Raw genomic sequence first — 17,156 nt, forward strand, 5'->3', positions numbered from 1 at the left:
TCAGATTTATTGATTCACTGCAGTGAAGGAGAGCTCACACCAGAGGAACTGTGGAGCATCTCCCCAAACAAAGAAAAAGATACAGTTGTAATGGCTTTGGGTGAAGTGTGGAGTTTAGGGAAAATGTCAATGAAGCTGTGATTTGATAGTGTGAAAGGAAAAACACACAAGTATGACTGCAGAACAGCTCAAACTGGCCTTATCCTGTTCCTAACAAGATACGGGGTCGTTTTTCACAGACAATACAACAAAACTGCAAGTCATGCCGCCAAGCATAAGCAGAGGAGAGAATTTTGACCAGTAACACCTGGAACCAAAGTTTCACCCCACCCCTCACAGAACTAAAGGACCAGACGTGACTGGAACCTGAACACCGGAACCCTTTCAGAAGTAAAGAGCCCATTGTCCAAGAAGATCCAGTGCTGAAGCCCCTTACCATATCTTACCATAAATGGCCAAGTTCCAAAGTTCTCCAGTTCAAACTTGCCCTACCAGAGCTTCTCTGCATACCAGTCTGTTTCTCTCAACCCCTTAAATATTGCTGTGAACCCTGGGTCAAGGAGACAGATGTGAGTTCTTCCTCCTGTCTTCTTGCAGGTCGACCTCACAACAAAGCTTTTTTTTTTTCTTTTCTCAACATCTAGTGCCACAGTATTGACTTCTTTGCGTGTTGGGCAGTGAGCCCTTGCTCCATAACATAGGGTTACAAAGGTGTCACTGGGCTAAAAGCCCAGGATACCAAACCTAGATTTAACACTTGATCGAATTGAAGTTTCAACCACTCCCAGAAACATAATCTTAATCTACCAGTATGGAATTTTCTGGTCAAATACCAGTAAGGTAATCTGTCACATAGACCCTCTCCGTTCCCCATAGAAAGAAGAGACAATATACACAATAAAAACCTTTCCCCTTTTGTTTCCCCAAGGAAAAGATGTCTTGGTCCAAAACTAATCCTTTCTTTTCTTTCACTAATAGCTCCCTTGCCCCACCCTTCTTCCTATAAAAACCTTCCATTTTGTACAACTCCTCAGAGCACCCTCCCTTTAAGTTGCTAAATGGGATGCTGCCCGATTCGTGAATTGCTTAATAAAGCCAATTAGATCTTCAAATTTACTTCGGTGAATTTTGTTTTTTAACAATAGACTCCAAACAAAGCAGAGCTGCGACATCAGGTCTGGACTACAAGTGGCCTGAAGGTCCTGTTTCCTTGGGAACTACAAAGTTAAGGTAGATAGGAAATGTTGTCTTCAGAAACCCATCCCAAAGCTCTGCACCCAGCTTGAAAATCAATCAAGGTTGCTTTTCTATGATTTAGATCAGGGGTGTCAAAACTGCGGCCCGCAGGCCAACTGCGGTCTGCAATCCATTGTTAATTGGCCCGCAGCAAATTCCAAAAATATATTTAGTTTATTTAAATAAACCAGGTGAGGCAATACGTACTTCACCTCGAGTGAGTGGCCCGGCAGTTTGTGTATTTTACCGCATATGGCCCTTGGTGAAAACCGTTGAAAAAAGTTTGGACACCCGGGATTGAGATCCTCCAGGCAAGTGTGGGATGTTTAATTCTTACTGGTATAATTTCAAAGTTTTTTGATAGTCTATGATTTTAGAGAACAAAGTTTTCAGTGAGTAAGGAAGCAGTAATCACTCAAAGAAGGAGACTGTGTCATGTAGTCACCAATTTTCAACCTTTGCAGCAGGATCTCACGAAGGCTCTGCCCTCAGCCCTCTGCTCTTTTCTCTCTGAACTCACTTCAACAATTGCTGGAATCTTTTATCTACAACTCTGACCTTTTCACTTGTGTGACGCTCCCATCTCTCTAGCTGCTTATAGGCCACCTTGTTTACGATGCTCTACCTGTGGATGGGGAAAAAGGGATTCTATGGAAAGTAACCTCACAAGGTGGTCTGATCATAAAATCCTAACTGGGCAGCTCATGGTGGGTAGTCATGCCCCAGACCTATAACCTTTATTTTTTTTTAATTGGGGAATATTGGGGAACAGTGTGTTTTTTTCCAGGACCCATCAGCTCCAAGTCAAGTCATTGTTTTCAATCTAGTTGTGGAGGACGTAGCTCACTGGCCCATGTGGGAATCGAACAGGCCACCTGGGTGTTGAGAGCACTGCACTCTAACCAACTGAGCCAACCAGCCGCCCCAGGCCCATAACTTCTTTAGTGAAAGTTTTTAAGCCAGCCCTGTCTATTGTTCTTGTACATCTAGGTTAACACACCTTTAAAATACCAGAATATCCCTCAAAGGGAATATTAACACCCAAATGTACATAATCTTGTTAACTATCCTATAATCCAATTCTTGCCTTGCTTTCTCCAGTCTGCCTTACATCCTGTCCTTAATTCCAAACGCATAAAAGAAGCTGAAAAACTGTTATTCTCTGGAACATTTCAGATCTTGTTCCCCGGCATATGTCATCAGCTTGGCTCAAATAAATTACAAAACTTCTCCACAGGTTTGGATTTCTTACATCAATAACCTTAACCTCAAATTTAGCATTTTAGAGATGAAATTAATTATCCCCTATTCCCTACCAATGCTTAATTCCTCTACTCAACTTTCTAGTTTTGATGACCAGAATCAGCCTTCTTTCATACTCCCTACTAAAAAAGTTACAATCACCTGTAACTCCACTATTTCCTGCATCCCCTATACGTGCAAAAGAGAAACATGGTTGTCTGCATTTGAATTTCCTCAGCTTCTACCCCACCATTCTCGTTTGTTCCCCAATTCATAAGATCTGAGGAATGATGGATTTTCAAATTCTACTCCATGGAGCAGAGGTTTGAAAGAGGTGACTCAGGAGATGTCATGGGTGTGGGGAGAGCAAGGGGGTGGATGTGAGTGAAGCTCTGGGAACCCCTGCTGCTCAGGCACTTGGGTAGGCTTTCAACTCTTGTTCCTTCTTTTCTCCTGCTCAACAGATTCTGGAAGCTAGGACTTTACAAAAACAAAATCCAGAAAGGGAAGTGTCTGCAAGAGCCTTCTGCTTTCAGATCTGACATATACACTTCTATGCAAGGGAGCACAAAGAGCCTGACTCTGTACAGCCCCAGGAAGGAGAAAAATGCTATGTGAAAAACAAAGTATTTCTAAAAATTGTCCTGTCACATTAGTGAGGAATAATGGCATCAGGCAATAGGATTTAAGAAATATTTTCATAGGGAAACAAAAGATTGCTTTTATAAAACCCAACCCATTAATCCCAAATTATATTTTTCTTCTAAATATAGAAAAGACTGTGATTATTCAACATTAGCTGTGAAACAGTAGGTTTCCTTGAGAGTACAGTTTGAGACTCATTGACATAACTTTTTATGAAAATGTGAGTGGTACTTGAACCCACACAGATTTAGAACATTAAACATCCACTGTGGAAATGAGCCACCAAAGATGATCCTTGCATGCAATGAAGCATGCATGCCTGGATTCACACTGTTGTGTAACCTCTCTCCTTGAAGGCTGGCCTTTGACTCACTTGTAACCAGCATAATGTGGCAGAAGTGTGACAATGAATGCTTTTTGAGACTAGGTGAGAAGAAGCCTTGTAGCTTCCACTTAGGTCTCTTAAAACACTCTTTCAGGGAGCTCTGAACTGCCACATAAGACCAACTACCCTGACAACAGCATGCTGGAGAGGCCATGTATATGTAGTCGATAGTCCCAGCTGCTCTCAGCCTTCCATCCATCCCCACACAGGCACCAGACTCGTGACGGAAGTGACCTTGAACTCTCCAGACCAACATACCCTCCAGTTGAATCCAGCGAGTAATCTTAATTGACACCTTTGGAGCAGACGAATCATCCAACTGAGGCCTGCCCAAATTCCTGACCCATAATATCATAAGACGTAATAAAATGATTATTGTTTTAAGGTACTCAATTTTGAAAATGTGTTATATAGCAATAGATAACTGGAATAACCCACAACCTGGAACTTAAAATTTATCTTCTAGAAATGATCCTATAAAATGTTATTTATGGACAGTAGATGTACTTAGATTGGACTATATTTTAGATGAATTATAGTTGTAGGGGGTCTAAGAACATACTACTGTTTATAACATTATTACTATAAGAAAATTTGTTTTATATTTAATGTGAAATGACTTTTTTAAAATGGGCATTTAGAATAGGAAATTATAGTATTTCTCTTTTTCAAATGCGTACAAGAGACACCTGTTCCATTATCCCATTCTTAGTCTAACGCTTTACTACTTTATGCTTGAATTACTGCTACAGCTCTTGGCCTCTTTTCCATTTGATCATTCAATAAATATGGGTTGAGCTCCTGCTGTGAGCAAGGCACTGAGATAGCTGCTAGAGATACAATGGTGAAAAAGACTAAACAATTTCCTCCCATATCCACTGTTTTGAATACCATTTTTAGATTAAATTTGCTAAAACATTGCTTTTATTATTATTTCATTGCTCATGAACATTTTTCCTTACTCAAACAGGTTCAAATTCCTCTGCTTAGATGCCAAGACCTATTATCATCCGACTTCCCCCTTATGGAAATAGAATTTTCCTATTGTTTTCACAGCTTACTTTTTTGACTCTTGGCAACTGGCCTTTTCACTGTTCCCCACCTTATAATTTGCTAATTCCAAGGTCATGCGATCTCTGAATGTCTCTACGTTATGCCCATCCAAATCCTATATATCTTTCCTCAAGTCTGTAAATAGTTTTTCAGAATAGAATTATTTCACAGGTCAGATAGAAAATACCTGTATACCACTTAATATCACAGTTTAATTATTTAGAACATATCTTTAACGTTTTTATCAGGATAACACATTCATAGTTTAAAAGTAAAATTACGAAAAATGAAAAGCAAAAGTTCTTGCTCCACCCACTCCAATCCTCATTTCTGTTCTTCAGGACAATCACTTTAACTCTTTCAGCAATTTCTTCTGTTATTTTACCTTCATGTTCTAAGTAACATTCTTTTACTGCTGCTTCTTGATTTGTTAATTATCGTCTTAATAAGTGACATTATAACTCTTACTCTGCCCCTCATCTGAATGAACACACACATTTTCTTCTCCTTATTTTCACAATATATTTCTATCACAATTTTCAGTTAAATTAGTATACAGTGTTTACATTCTAAGTAATTATTATTCACAGCTTAACCAAATAGTGCATTATAATTACATTGCCTAACTTGAGAGAGCCTTACTCTTTACTCTCTGAGCCTCTGCTGCCATCCCGTAACCATGTGCCTTGCACCAAGTGGCAAATAAACAAGCAGCCAGGTGATGAAAAAAAATAATAATAATAATTACATTGCCTATCTTGTACAACTTTTTTTTTTCTGGAGCTAATAATTGCCTCACTTTTTCCTAGTTGTTTAATGCTAACACATTTCAAATCTTCCACTTGAAGTATAAAGCTACTCTTGATATTTTGAAAGCATTTTGTCTATTGTCTTGTAATTCCTGTTGCTAAGAAGTCTGGTTCCTTCGAGTCCCAATCATTTGTATGCAATCTGCATTTTCCTTACAGGTAGTTTTTAATATCTTTTAGTCTATACGTCTCTTTTTTTTCCTATTTTCCATCTCCTTGGTTTTTTGTTCTACTTTTGAAGAGAGTCTCTCAACTTTATTTTCAGCTCTTCTGTTGATTACTATATATATATATATATGTATACTATATTACATATATAATATAGTATACATATGTATATTATATATACATATATATGTGTGTGTATATATATATATATATAGTAACCAAAATCTGTTTGATATGCTGAATATATATATACAAAATGGTGGAGGAGGTAAATACTGTGCTTACCTTCTCTCACGACCACATCAAAGTTACAACTAAACTACAAAATAACCATCACTGAGAATCACCTGAAATCCTGCTGAACCAAAGCCCTACAACTAAGGATATACAGAAGAAGCCACCTCGAGACTGATAGGAGGGGCAGAGACGCGGAACAGGCTGGTCCCACACCCATAAGTGACCATTAAAAATCAGGAGGGGTATCTCACCTGCGGAAGTTAGCCCCAAAGGAGCAAGAGGTCGCAGTGCCACACCACACTCCCCAGGGCAGGGTTCCAGTGCCAGGGAGAGAAGTCCCCATAATTTCTGGTTGTGAAGACGAGCAGAGATTGAGGCTAAGTGAGATGAAGAGTGGCTGTAGTCCCAAGTGCTCCTCTTAAAGGGACCATGCATGGCCTTACCAGTGGAATCAGTGGCTCTGACCTCCAGCACTGTGGCAGCAGCTGGAGAGGCGACAGGGACATAGGGGGGAAATGAATCGTCTGACTTCAGGACAAGGGCTAGAGGGACAGCTTTCTCTCTGACAGAAGAGCTGGTGGAAACCATTGTTTCTTTGTGGAGCCCTCTTCCTCCCTGTGTACAGAGACAAGCAGCCACCATATCTGAGTTTCCGTCAGGGTGACTGACGCTGACACCATTCGCTTGCCACACCTTCTTGATTCTGATACCCTGCCCCACCCAACTTTCAGGCACACCCAAACTGCTTCCAGTGGCTTTTTTGTACAAACTGCCTGCCTTTACTCATGCTGCAGACTTCCCTAGGGTCTCTCAAAAGTTTGTGTAACCCAGACAAGCAGCATCTGGCTTGAGCATGTCCCATACCTCTGGCTGAGCAGCCCTAAGCCCGGCACTAGCGGCAGCTGGCCTTGGTTTGCTGCTTGGTCTCTTAAGGTACCTCCAAGGGTGGCCATCTGTAGAATGCTTTGTGGATCCTGCCTGATGGCCTGGGGTGGGGCATGGGCTGTGCCTGAATTTGACCTGTAGCAGATCCCCTCCTAGATGTCCCTGGGGCTGGGGCGCCCAGTGGCCAGCTTCAAAATGAGCTGGAGCATCACCCAGACACCTCCAAGGATGACACACCCAAGGAGCGGATTGGGCAGACACCAGAGCCCTGCTGAGGCAGATCCTGCTCTGTAGGGTCAGCTACTGCAGCAGAACTCCTCCACTGTAGTCAAGGCCAGTCCTCAAAACCAATGAGCCCGAGGGTCAGTCCCTCACACTGACATGCAAACAGCAACGAAGGCTCAACTACAAGAGGAGGACACACATAAGGAAACACCTGGAGTGAGTGGTTCAAGTGACCAGGAAGACTGTGCCACTGACCCCACAGCACACCTACTCATAAGGCCACTCTTCTAAGACCTGGAGGCATAGCAGCCCTTCCTAATACATAGAAATAAACATAGGGAGGCAGCTAAAATGGTGAGACAAAGAAACATTTTCCAAATTAAAAAAAAACACAGAACAAAACATCAGAAAAATAACTAAACAAAATGGAGAAAAGCAATATATCGGACACAGAGTTCCAAACGCTGGTTATAAGGATGCTCAGTGATCTGAGGGAGAACTTAAACAAAGAGATACAAAACATAAAAATGGAGATAGAAACATAAAAAAGAAAGTCAAAAATAAAGAATACAATAATGGAAATTAAGAATACATTACAGGTAATCAACAGATTAGGTGAAGCAGAGGATTAAATCAGCAATTTAGAAAATAAGGTAGCAGAAAAAACCCAATCAGAACAGCAAAAAGAAAAAAGAATCAAGAAAAAAAATGAGGATAGTTTAAGGGGCCTTGGGGAAACATCAAGTGTACCAACATTCATATTATAGGGGTAACAGAAGGGGAAGAGAGAGAGCAAGGAATTGAAAACCTATTTGGGGCCGGCCTGGTGGCTCAGGCGGTTAGAGCTCCATGCTCCTAACTCCGAAGGCTGCCGGTTCAATTCCCACGTGGGCCAGTGGGCTTTCAACCACAAGATTGCCAGTTCGATTCCTCGAGTCCCACAAGGGATGGTGGGCAGCGCCCCCTGCAACTAGCAATGGGCAACTGGACCTGGAGTTGAACTGCGCCCTCCACAACTAAGACTGAAAGGACAACAACTTGAAGCTGAACAGCAACCTCCACAACTAAGATTGAAAAGACAACAACTTGACTTGGAAAAAAATCCTGGACGTACACACTGTTCCCCCAATAAAGTCCTGTTCCACTTCCCCAATAAAATCTTAAAAAAAAAAAAAAAAGAAAGAAAAGAAAACCTATTTGAATAAATAATGACAGAAAACTTGCCTAACTGATGAAGGAAATAGATATACAAGTTCAGAAAGCACAGAGAATTTCAAAGAAGATGAACCCAAAGAGGCCAGTACGAAGACACATCATACAATGTGTAATTAAAATGGCAAAAGTTAAAGACAAAGAGAGAATCTCAGAAGTAGCAAGAGAAAAGCAGTTAGTTACCCACAAGGGAGCTTCCATAAGACTGACAGCTGATTTCCCAACAGAAACTTTGCAGACCAGAAAGGATTGGCAGGAAATATTCAAAGTGATGAAATGCTATTCATCACTTTGGAACTACAACCAAGACTACTCTACCCAGCAAAGCTGTCATTTAGAATCGAAAGACAGATAAAGAGCTTCCCATATTAAAAAAAAAAGAAAAAAAAAAAAGCTAAAGAAGTTCACCACTACTAAACCAGTATTACAAGGAATCTTAAAGGGACTTCTTTAAGTCCCTCTTACAAATAAACAAATAAATAAATAAATAAATAAATAAATAAGAAAGAAAAATAAAATGGCAATAACTACATACTTATCAACAATTACTTTCAGTGTAAATAGATTAAATGCCCCAATCAAAAGATAAGGGAGCTGAATGGATAAGAAAATAAGACCCTTACATATGCTGCCTACAAGAGTCACTTCAGACCAAAAGACACATACAGACTGAAAGTAAAGGGATAGAAAAAGATATTTCATGAAAACAGAAGCAAAGAAACAAAAAGGTTGGGTAGCAATACTGATTCCATACAAAATAGACTTTAATACAAAGACTATACCAAGAGACAAAGAAGGATCTAGTAATCTCTCTTCTGGGTATTTATCTGAACAAACCCAAAATGCTACTTCGAGGGGATGTGCTCATTCATATGTTCATTGCAGCATTATTTACAACAGCCAATATATGAAGGCAACCTGGGTGTCCCTGAATGGATGAATGGATAAAGAAGAGGTGGTGCATATACACAATTTAATATTACTCAGCTGTAGAAAAGAAGGAACTCTCACCATCTGCGACAACATGGATGGACCTAAAAGGTATCATGCTGAGTGGAGTAAGTCAGACAGCGAAAGACAAATGTCATGTGATTTCACTTATAAGGGGAATTTAAAAAACAAAATAAACAAACGAAACAGAAACAAATTCACAGATACAGAGAACCTGTATTGAGGTTGCCAGATGGTAGGGGGCTTTGGAGGTGGGTGAAAAAGGGGAAGGGATTAAGAAGTACAAAGTAGTTGTTGTTACACAGTAATCATGTAGGGTGTAGGGTGTAGCATAAGGAATATAGTCAATAATATGATAACTATGTATGGGGTAGATGAGTACTAGATCTATCCAGGTGACAGATAGGAGGGAGGTAGGGGGCAAGACGAAAAAGTGAAGGGATCAAGAAATACAAATTGATATAATTATACAAATTGTATACAAATTGTAATTATAAAATAGTCATGGGATGTAAAGTAAAGCATAGAGAATAATATAGTCAATAATATGGAATTAACTATAGTGCCAGGTGGGTACTAGTCAGGGGGATCACTTCGTGAATTATATAAATGTCTAACCACTATGCTGTACAACTGAAACTAATATAAAATAATATTGAATGTCAAAAAGATTAACATATGTACAGCCAAATGTATACCTCTAGGATTAAGCAGACTGATCCACAGGAAAACCAGCAGGAATTTTACTGCAGCCAGTCCATTAGTTCAAATCAAATTAATAGAGCAATAATCTACAATGACTGAAAAATGGTTGTCTTCAATCCTACCAAAAAATTTTGCCCTATGTCTTAGGTTGGGTTTGATGGGGTAGAGTCTCTGAGGCAGAAATTTCCTTGTAGGAGGCTAAGTGGGGTGTGCTCTAAACAATACTGCCGGCAAGAAAATAAGGGAAGCACTATGAAGCAGAGAAGTAAACCACGAGTCAGTTGCAACACAGGACTCAACTGATTGTACGGGAAAGCTTTGGAGCAGGAATAGCCCATCAGAGGGGTTCTAATTGAGACAAAGGCTAATCACAGGATGACGGCTGCCCCTGGGGAAGGGGCATACCCTTAGGTACGGCAGCTCCCTTCTGTGAAGGGCAATTTCCAGGGAGGCCTGTGAGCCTCCATCAGCCATGGTCATACATTTATTTAGAGGTTGGCAAGCACATGATAGCATCCACTACACCAATGTTGCAGGAAGTCTTTATAGTTTCTATTTCTGCAAAGACTGGATTTTTAATATAGTAGGAATTATCTGCGTCTTTCCATCAACTGCTCTTTTGTTTATCAAAACTAAAGAAAAATCAAATGTGTGCAGAGCTGTATCGAAAGGCAGAAAACTTGAAATTCATTTTCAGTGAACACCTTCCCAGAGTTCAGGTACTTCCAGCTTTTCTAACTGGTAAGCATAATAAACTCCTTCTAAGTGTGTTCCTTCATCTCGAAGAACATTTGGAACCTTGAACCTTGATTGTGTCACCACTGCCCACCAGCCTTGCAGTTCTGTTCATTACTGTTACTCCACAAGAAGTCAGGACAAAGCCTATTCTGAAAAGTAGTGAAATTTTCTCTCCTATTTTGGAGACCCTAAAGTATGATAATCATTAATAATATAGTCTGATATTTTATCATAGGCATATTTATCACAGGCATCTTAGTTGCAGACATGATCAAAGTCAGAGACTTTAAATTAAGAAGGTGATGTTTCTCTCATTCTAAGCTTAATTATGCTGTACCATGTTTATTCTAGGTAACCCTTTTGCAGTAGTGTACTACCTTAATCAGGACAACTGTAACCTTTGGGCTTCAGCTGTACAAATATGCAAAGTAATCAACTTATTTACTATGGCAAAGCTGTATGAAAACAATCTTGGTAAGGATTGTAGTCTTTTTCAAGATCCCGAAACTGTAAATATATCATATATGGATGGTAATGAAACATTATGGCAGTAAAATAGTGTTATAATAGCTTCTTTGCTAGGTGAACCTATTAGGCATAAGACCTTTTATTCAATATTAAAATGAATGTGATTGTTTGATGTTTTTAAAAGCTATTTGTACTCAGTACATGTGCGGTTGGTACTTGTTCTGCGGCTCATGAAAATAAAGAGCTGATTTTACTGTTGACAAATTAGGAAACTACTGAAAGGAAAATGTGTTATTTTATTCAAATCAGCAATAAAAACAAAGATTTTAGGTAGGAGGGAATCTTTGTTGTTAAGCATTTCTTCTACTGGCAACACTTCATTTTCTTTGATTTACTCTATTTATTATTTGGATTTATGAGTATGGATTAAAATAAAGGGAAGAGTTACTATGCTCAAAATTTGGTTTATCCGAACAAAGACAAAATGGGCTCCTATTCTTTTTGTGAGAAGCATACATTTTTCTTATTAGTTGTCTATGAAATACACAGTCTACATAATACATAGTAATACATAGAATATTTGCCAAGTTTCCATTTTACTTTATGTTATAATTGAGAAAAACTGAAGATCTATAGAGTTATTTTATTTGGGTTATCTCCTTGACTTTGAATATTTAGTAAACTTATAAGAATATTAAGCTATATTAATATGTAAGTATTAATGTTTATGATAGAATGGAACAAAACACATTTTGATTGATTTAGCAAGTCAAATGGAAACTCTAAGTAGGGTATCTATAATTCACATGCACTGTTTCCATTTTATCATTGGTGTGCTGAGAATAAGCACATGACTTACCAGCATCAGGGTACAATATGTGTCCTGACTACAAAATCTTCAAATCAATATGCAAAAGTACTTCAAAATATCTTTTGCCAAATTTGACTCACTCTGAAATAACTTGCTCTCCTATTCCAAGGTTATAAGGAAAATGTGTGTAAGATCTGGCTAAGCTCATAATAGAATTCTTTGCTAACATTTTACACACACACACTCACACACATATATATGTAGCATATATACATACATTTATAATATACATACCTGTGACATATATCTTATGTATAAATAATCTGTAATTGGTGTTCATCATTTATTTCTACATTACTTTCTCCTTGCTCCCTCATCCCAAATATTACACTCCTGTCCCACTAGTAATAGCAGTAAGAAGAACAAACAGCCACAAATTCCATTTCTGCAAGTCTACAAGGGAGCTCTGCTAGCTACTGGCTGATGTTAGGACAATCTCATAGCACTCATCATTGAGTTTGCTTATCAGGAGTCAGTGTGACAGTTGCTTTCGCTGAGCTGACAAGGAACAGGAAAGAGGGTGGACTCAGGACTCAGCTACCTGGCTCTTACTTCCAACCCTTGGCAACAGCACAGGAATCCCACAACCCTCTGTGGATCTTCCAAGACTGAGGTCTTCATTTCTTTATTCTTCATTCAACAACTATTTATTGATGACTTAGTAGGCACCCAGGCCTGCAGTTACAATTGAGAGAAAAAAATAGAGCTGGAACAGTGGAGAAGACTAGACTCTAAGGCTAATTGAGGTAGGAATCTAATTTTTGGTTTTTTTAAATGGACAACTTCTTTTCCCAGCACCACTTCTTAAATAGTTTATCATTCCCCAGTACTTTATGTGGCTACTGTCATACACCAAGACCCCATATATTCATGGGTACATTTCTGGGCTCTCTATGATTAAGGAATATATTGACCGATCTGTGTATTCCATCACCTTTAATTTTAAAATTTACAACAAATTTTTAAAATTTTAACTTACAGCAAAGTCAAAGAATTTTATAATGAACATCTGTATAGTTACCATCTAGATTCTACATTTACTAACATGTTACTATACTTTCTTTATCATGTATCCATCCAGCTATCCATTAATCAATCTCCATTGATCCATCTTTTTGGTGCACTTCCAATTAAATTGCAGATATCAGTACACTTTTTCCTAAATACAATACTACACTTTAAAAGAATTATAATTGTATAATAAGTTTATCACTTCACTGTTATCACAACTGAATTTTTCACCTAGAAAAATAACCTGAGAAATTTTGATATTTTAAGTCATTTGCTATTAAGACTACGGAAAATGAAAAAAGCTCAGACCTCAAAGACTTGCTTAGTCAAGGGTAACTAGAACTTATACACCTTTCAAGCCTGGGCTCTAAGATTTTAGACCAACTAGAGGGAGGGGACCTCAGATAGGGTAAATAACTTTACCCTAATTATCTGGACCCTGGGATCTTTATCATTGTGAGATACTTATAATTTAAAGATCAGTTTCACGTTGCCAGAAGAGAAGGCTTAAATTTATCTCTGAGGGCAGACTGTTTCCTCTGCCTTTGGAAAAACATGTTAATGGAGTTTTCAGCAAAGAAAGATCCTATTTTGTAATAAAAGATCCAAGTAAATGAAAAACTGTACTGTTCTGAGTAATATTTCCAACATTTGTCTTCATTGTGGGAATTACATCTCTGCAAATTATGATTTCTTTAGGATAATGTTTCCTCCTTAAATAAGGTTTTGCTCTTTCCTGTCCTTGAAAATTATTGATTATTTATGCAGATGTATATGTCTGTCTGTGTGTTCTTGTTTAAGCTAAGATCGAAGTACCTGGCACATAATAAGTACTCAAAAAAAGTGTATTATTATCAATAATAAAAATACTGGACTTCATCAGTCATATAAGATGGGGGCTGAGACTATTCATATTTCACCATAAAGAGAAATGAGTTCTTACAAGGTTCAGACATTAGGCATATCTGAGTTATAGATTATTACAGAACCTTATTGTTTTAACCTCTAATATTATGGTTAATTTTCCAGAGAAATGAATGCTAACTGGTGGGAAATTATTAATTAGGGATTCCTGCTTGAGAGTTGGGCAGGTGGACACAGAAAAGCTTTGAGAGATGGGAAGGATGCAGGGAGCCAGAAGGACTCAGAGTTCCTGTCCTGCTCGCTCCCACCATTCGTCTCTTTCCTCACTCAGCTGCCTTGTCTTTCTCCCTCACGACCTCTCCTCAGTAGAGGGTTTTAAACTTAGTCACAAAAAGGTACAAACTATTAACTGTTTGAAGTATCAGCCTTTCCCAGGGGTATGAGCATTTTAACTGGGATTTAGTTTTAATTGAGCCCCTATAGGGCTGCCTGCAGGGGGTCGCGGAGCAACCTAATCCAAGACCATAGGGTCTCAGGGGATGTAAAAATTTAAATTCAGTTGTTAAAAAATCACCAAGCTAAACAAAACACGTTGGAGGACCAGACTCAGCTTGCAACCTGCTGGTTTATAATTCATGCATTAAAGAAACTCTAAATGTGAAATTATAATTACTAGCATCCAGTGGGTTGTTGAAAATAGAGTGTATGTGGGTCCTTTCTTTAGAGGTGAGGAGGAGAAGGGTAGAAAGAGCAGAGGGTTTAGTAGTTTTTCCGGGTACACATGTGGTTCCTGGTTGTTCCCTTCTCCTAATCAATGGAAAGAGCACGGGCTTTTAGGACTAGATAGCTCTGGTTTGTAAGTCCTATTGGGTATAACCACTTACTCGCTGTAAGATCTTGAGCGAGTCACTGAAGCTCTCTCCTTCAGTCATCTTCTAATGAGCATGATTTCTCCCTTTGGGGTTACCGAGGAGGTTCAATAAGATAACACCCAAAATGCCCATCTCATTATAGTAGTACCCAGCTCATTCAATCAACGGCTGTTGATTGATTCCCAAGCATGTCAGTTACCATGGTGAAAAACAAACACTCTCCCTTCTAGTGAGGAATGCAGGCTTTAAAACAAATGTTTGTATAAATAAGCATCCAGGAAATTGGGGACCATTCTATGTTTGTATAAGAAGCAGTCCCCTCAACCATGTGTGTGCACAGATACATTTTATTTGTCAACACATATGAATGGGAATGGTAAGCTGCATTTCCCTTGAGATGTTTCATTCTTACAGTGGCATTTATAGAAAAAAAATAACTTTTGTAGTTATTGTCAAAATCTGCTCCAATTTGAGAAATGCCTTCATGTTTCCCTGAATCAAACAAAACTAGTCATGGACAACCAATCAAGAAATAATTATTGCATTTCAAGTGAGAATAATGCACAATGCTAAACACTCTGGGGGATACAGAGAAGCATGAGACACCCATACAGGGTGTTTTTAAAACTAACCCATTGTTAAAGTCTGACTTGAGCATGTTTGGGGTTTCTTTTCCCTGAATGTGGATGTGAAGTGTGGTCTAGGTCTGGAGGCTGATGTATAATTTGCTATTAATCTCTGAAATTTGTGTTAAATAAACTTTAAAATGGAAGACTACCTGATAACTAATCCTGTAACATTTTATGTAACTAACACTTCTTTAATATAAACAAATATTATGACGAAGGGAGATCCAAAACCTGAAAATCAATGGAATGAATTCTAACAGGAAATGAAGGGTCATGAGACCTGACAGCAGCCCATTTGTGACATCTCTCCAGGATCCTAGGATTTTCTTAACCTGTCCGAGTCAATTCTCTGCAAAGCAGGGATAATATCCTCTCCTACTCAATGACTGGGAGAATTAAAGGAGACAGTGGATGTGAGCAGTTAGTGAACGATAGTTATTTAAATTGTCATCGCCTTCCTCCAGTGTAGTTTGAAATCACTCATGTCAACCCACCAGCGTTTTGTTCAGACTCTGGCCATTCTTGCCTGGAATTCTGCAATCGCCTCCTTGCTTCTCTCATCACCAAATCATCCTTAGAAACCAATAAAGCTGACCTAGAGGAAAAACACATCACTTCTGCCCTGCTGCCCCCACCAGTCAGTCTCACTCAGGATTGCCTACGAAATGGCTTTATTTATCTCTTGGTAAGAAGAGGAACTTCTGTATGTGGAATTGCCATTCTTCTTATTTGCCTGCCCTGAAAATGAAACCACTTACACCCATGAAAGTGTAACTTCCAATTCTGCCTCCAGAACAGAGAGAATGTGTGGTCGTGGGGAAAGTGGGAACAAGTGAAGGTCCAGGGCACTTTCCAGAAGTGGGTGATGCCCCCATCAGGAGACCAGGGCATTTTCGCTGCCACACGTATCCTGGCGACCCTGGGTTCCACATACGCTGCTGAAGTGTTGACAAAGTTCCATATTTTAGAGGACGGGTTGGGAGAGGCAGATCCCATTTCTCCCTCTGACTCAGCCCTTGGCGCCCCTTCCAGAGTTTACCTCCGGGCAACTGTCCCAGGAGCCTCATGGGAATCCCATCCTGGCAAAGCCACTCTGGCCACTGGGACTGCACAAGGATCATGTTAGGCAGAAAGCTTTTCTCTTTAATTCACTCATCCTTCAATCCATAAACACAATCCCTGATCAACTTGTCATACACTCATTTACGTAGGTATACTTATCTGTACACACATGTAAAATGCATGTACCTCTAACTCTTTACTACAGTGGTGTGCGCAATTCAATTATCTTAAGTTTATCTACCAATGAACAAATATTCTTAATGGTACATTATGAACAAGGAAGAAAGAGGAATTTTTAACTCCAAGTTTTGGAATTTGAGTAACCAGAAGAATAATCAGGAAAAAATAAGTATGTTAGGAATGGGTTTTTAAAGAATGAAGATACAGATTTCAGAGAGTTGAGAATGAGGTGTCAGGGGCCTATCCAAGCTGGTATAGTAATGTTGGCCTGGTGAGCATCCAGTGCTGAAGATAAAATTTGGGAAGTTAGGTTCTATTAGGTTGGTGCAAAAGTTGGTGATATAAAAGGTTGAAAATATTAATTGCAAAAACTGCAATTACTTCTGCACCAACCTAATACAAAAGGCACAATGCAAAACAAAGAACTTAGGAGAGAAGACCAGAAAGTTCAAGGTTGCAATTTCCAAACTCAAGTTGTTTAAGAAAATATCATCCTGACTGCATCAGATGTGTGGTGATTGAAAGTAAATGTTAAACTTTGTCAGGCAAAAAGGAATTGGAAATTTGACAAAACGCAGTAACTCTTATAGTGGTATGTGTGGTAAAATATACGTAAGAGCAGTTTTTCTGATGCTCAATGAATATTTGCGTTTTTCTGTCAAGCATGGTTTGTGGTGGGTTATGCTCTCAAAAACGTTGGTTTTGTGA

Source organism: Rhinolophus hipposideros, assembly GCF_964194185.1.
Source record: "Rhinolophus hipposideros genome assembly, chromosome: 1".
Lineage (NCBI taxonomy): Eukaryota > Metazoa > Chordata > Mammalia > Chiroptera > Rhinolophidae > Rhinolophus > Rhinolophus hipposideros.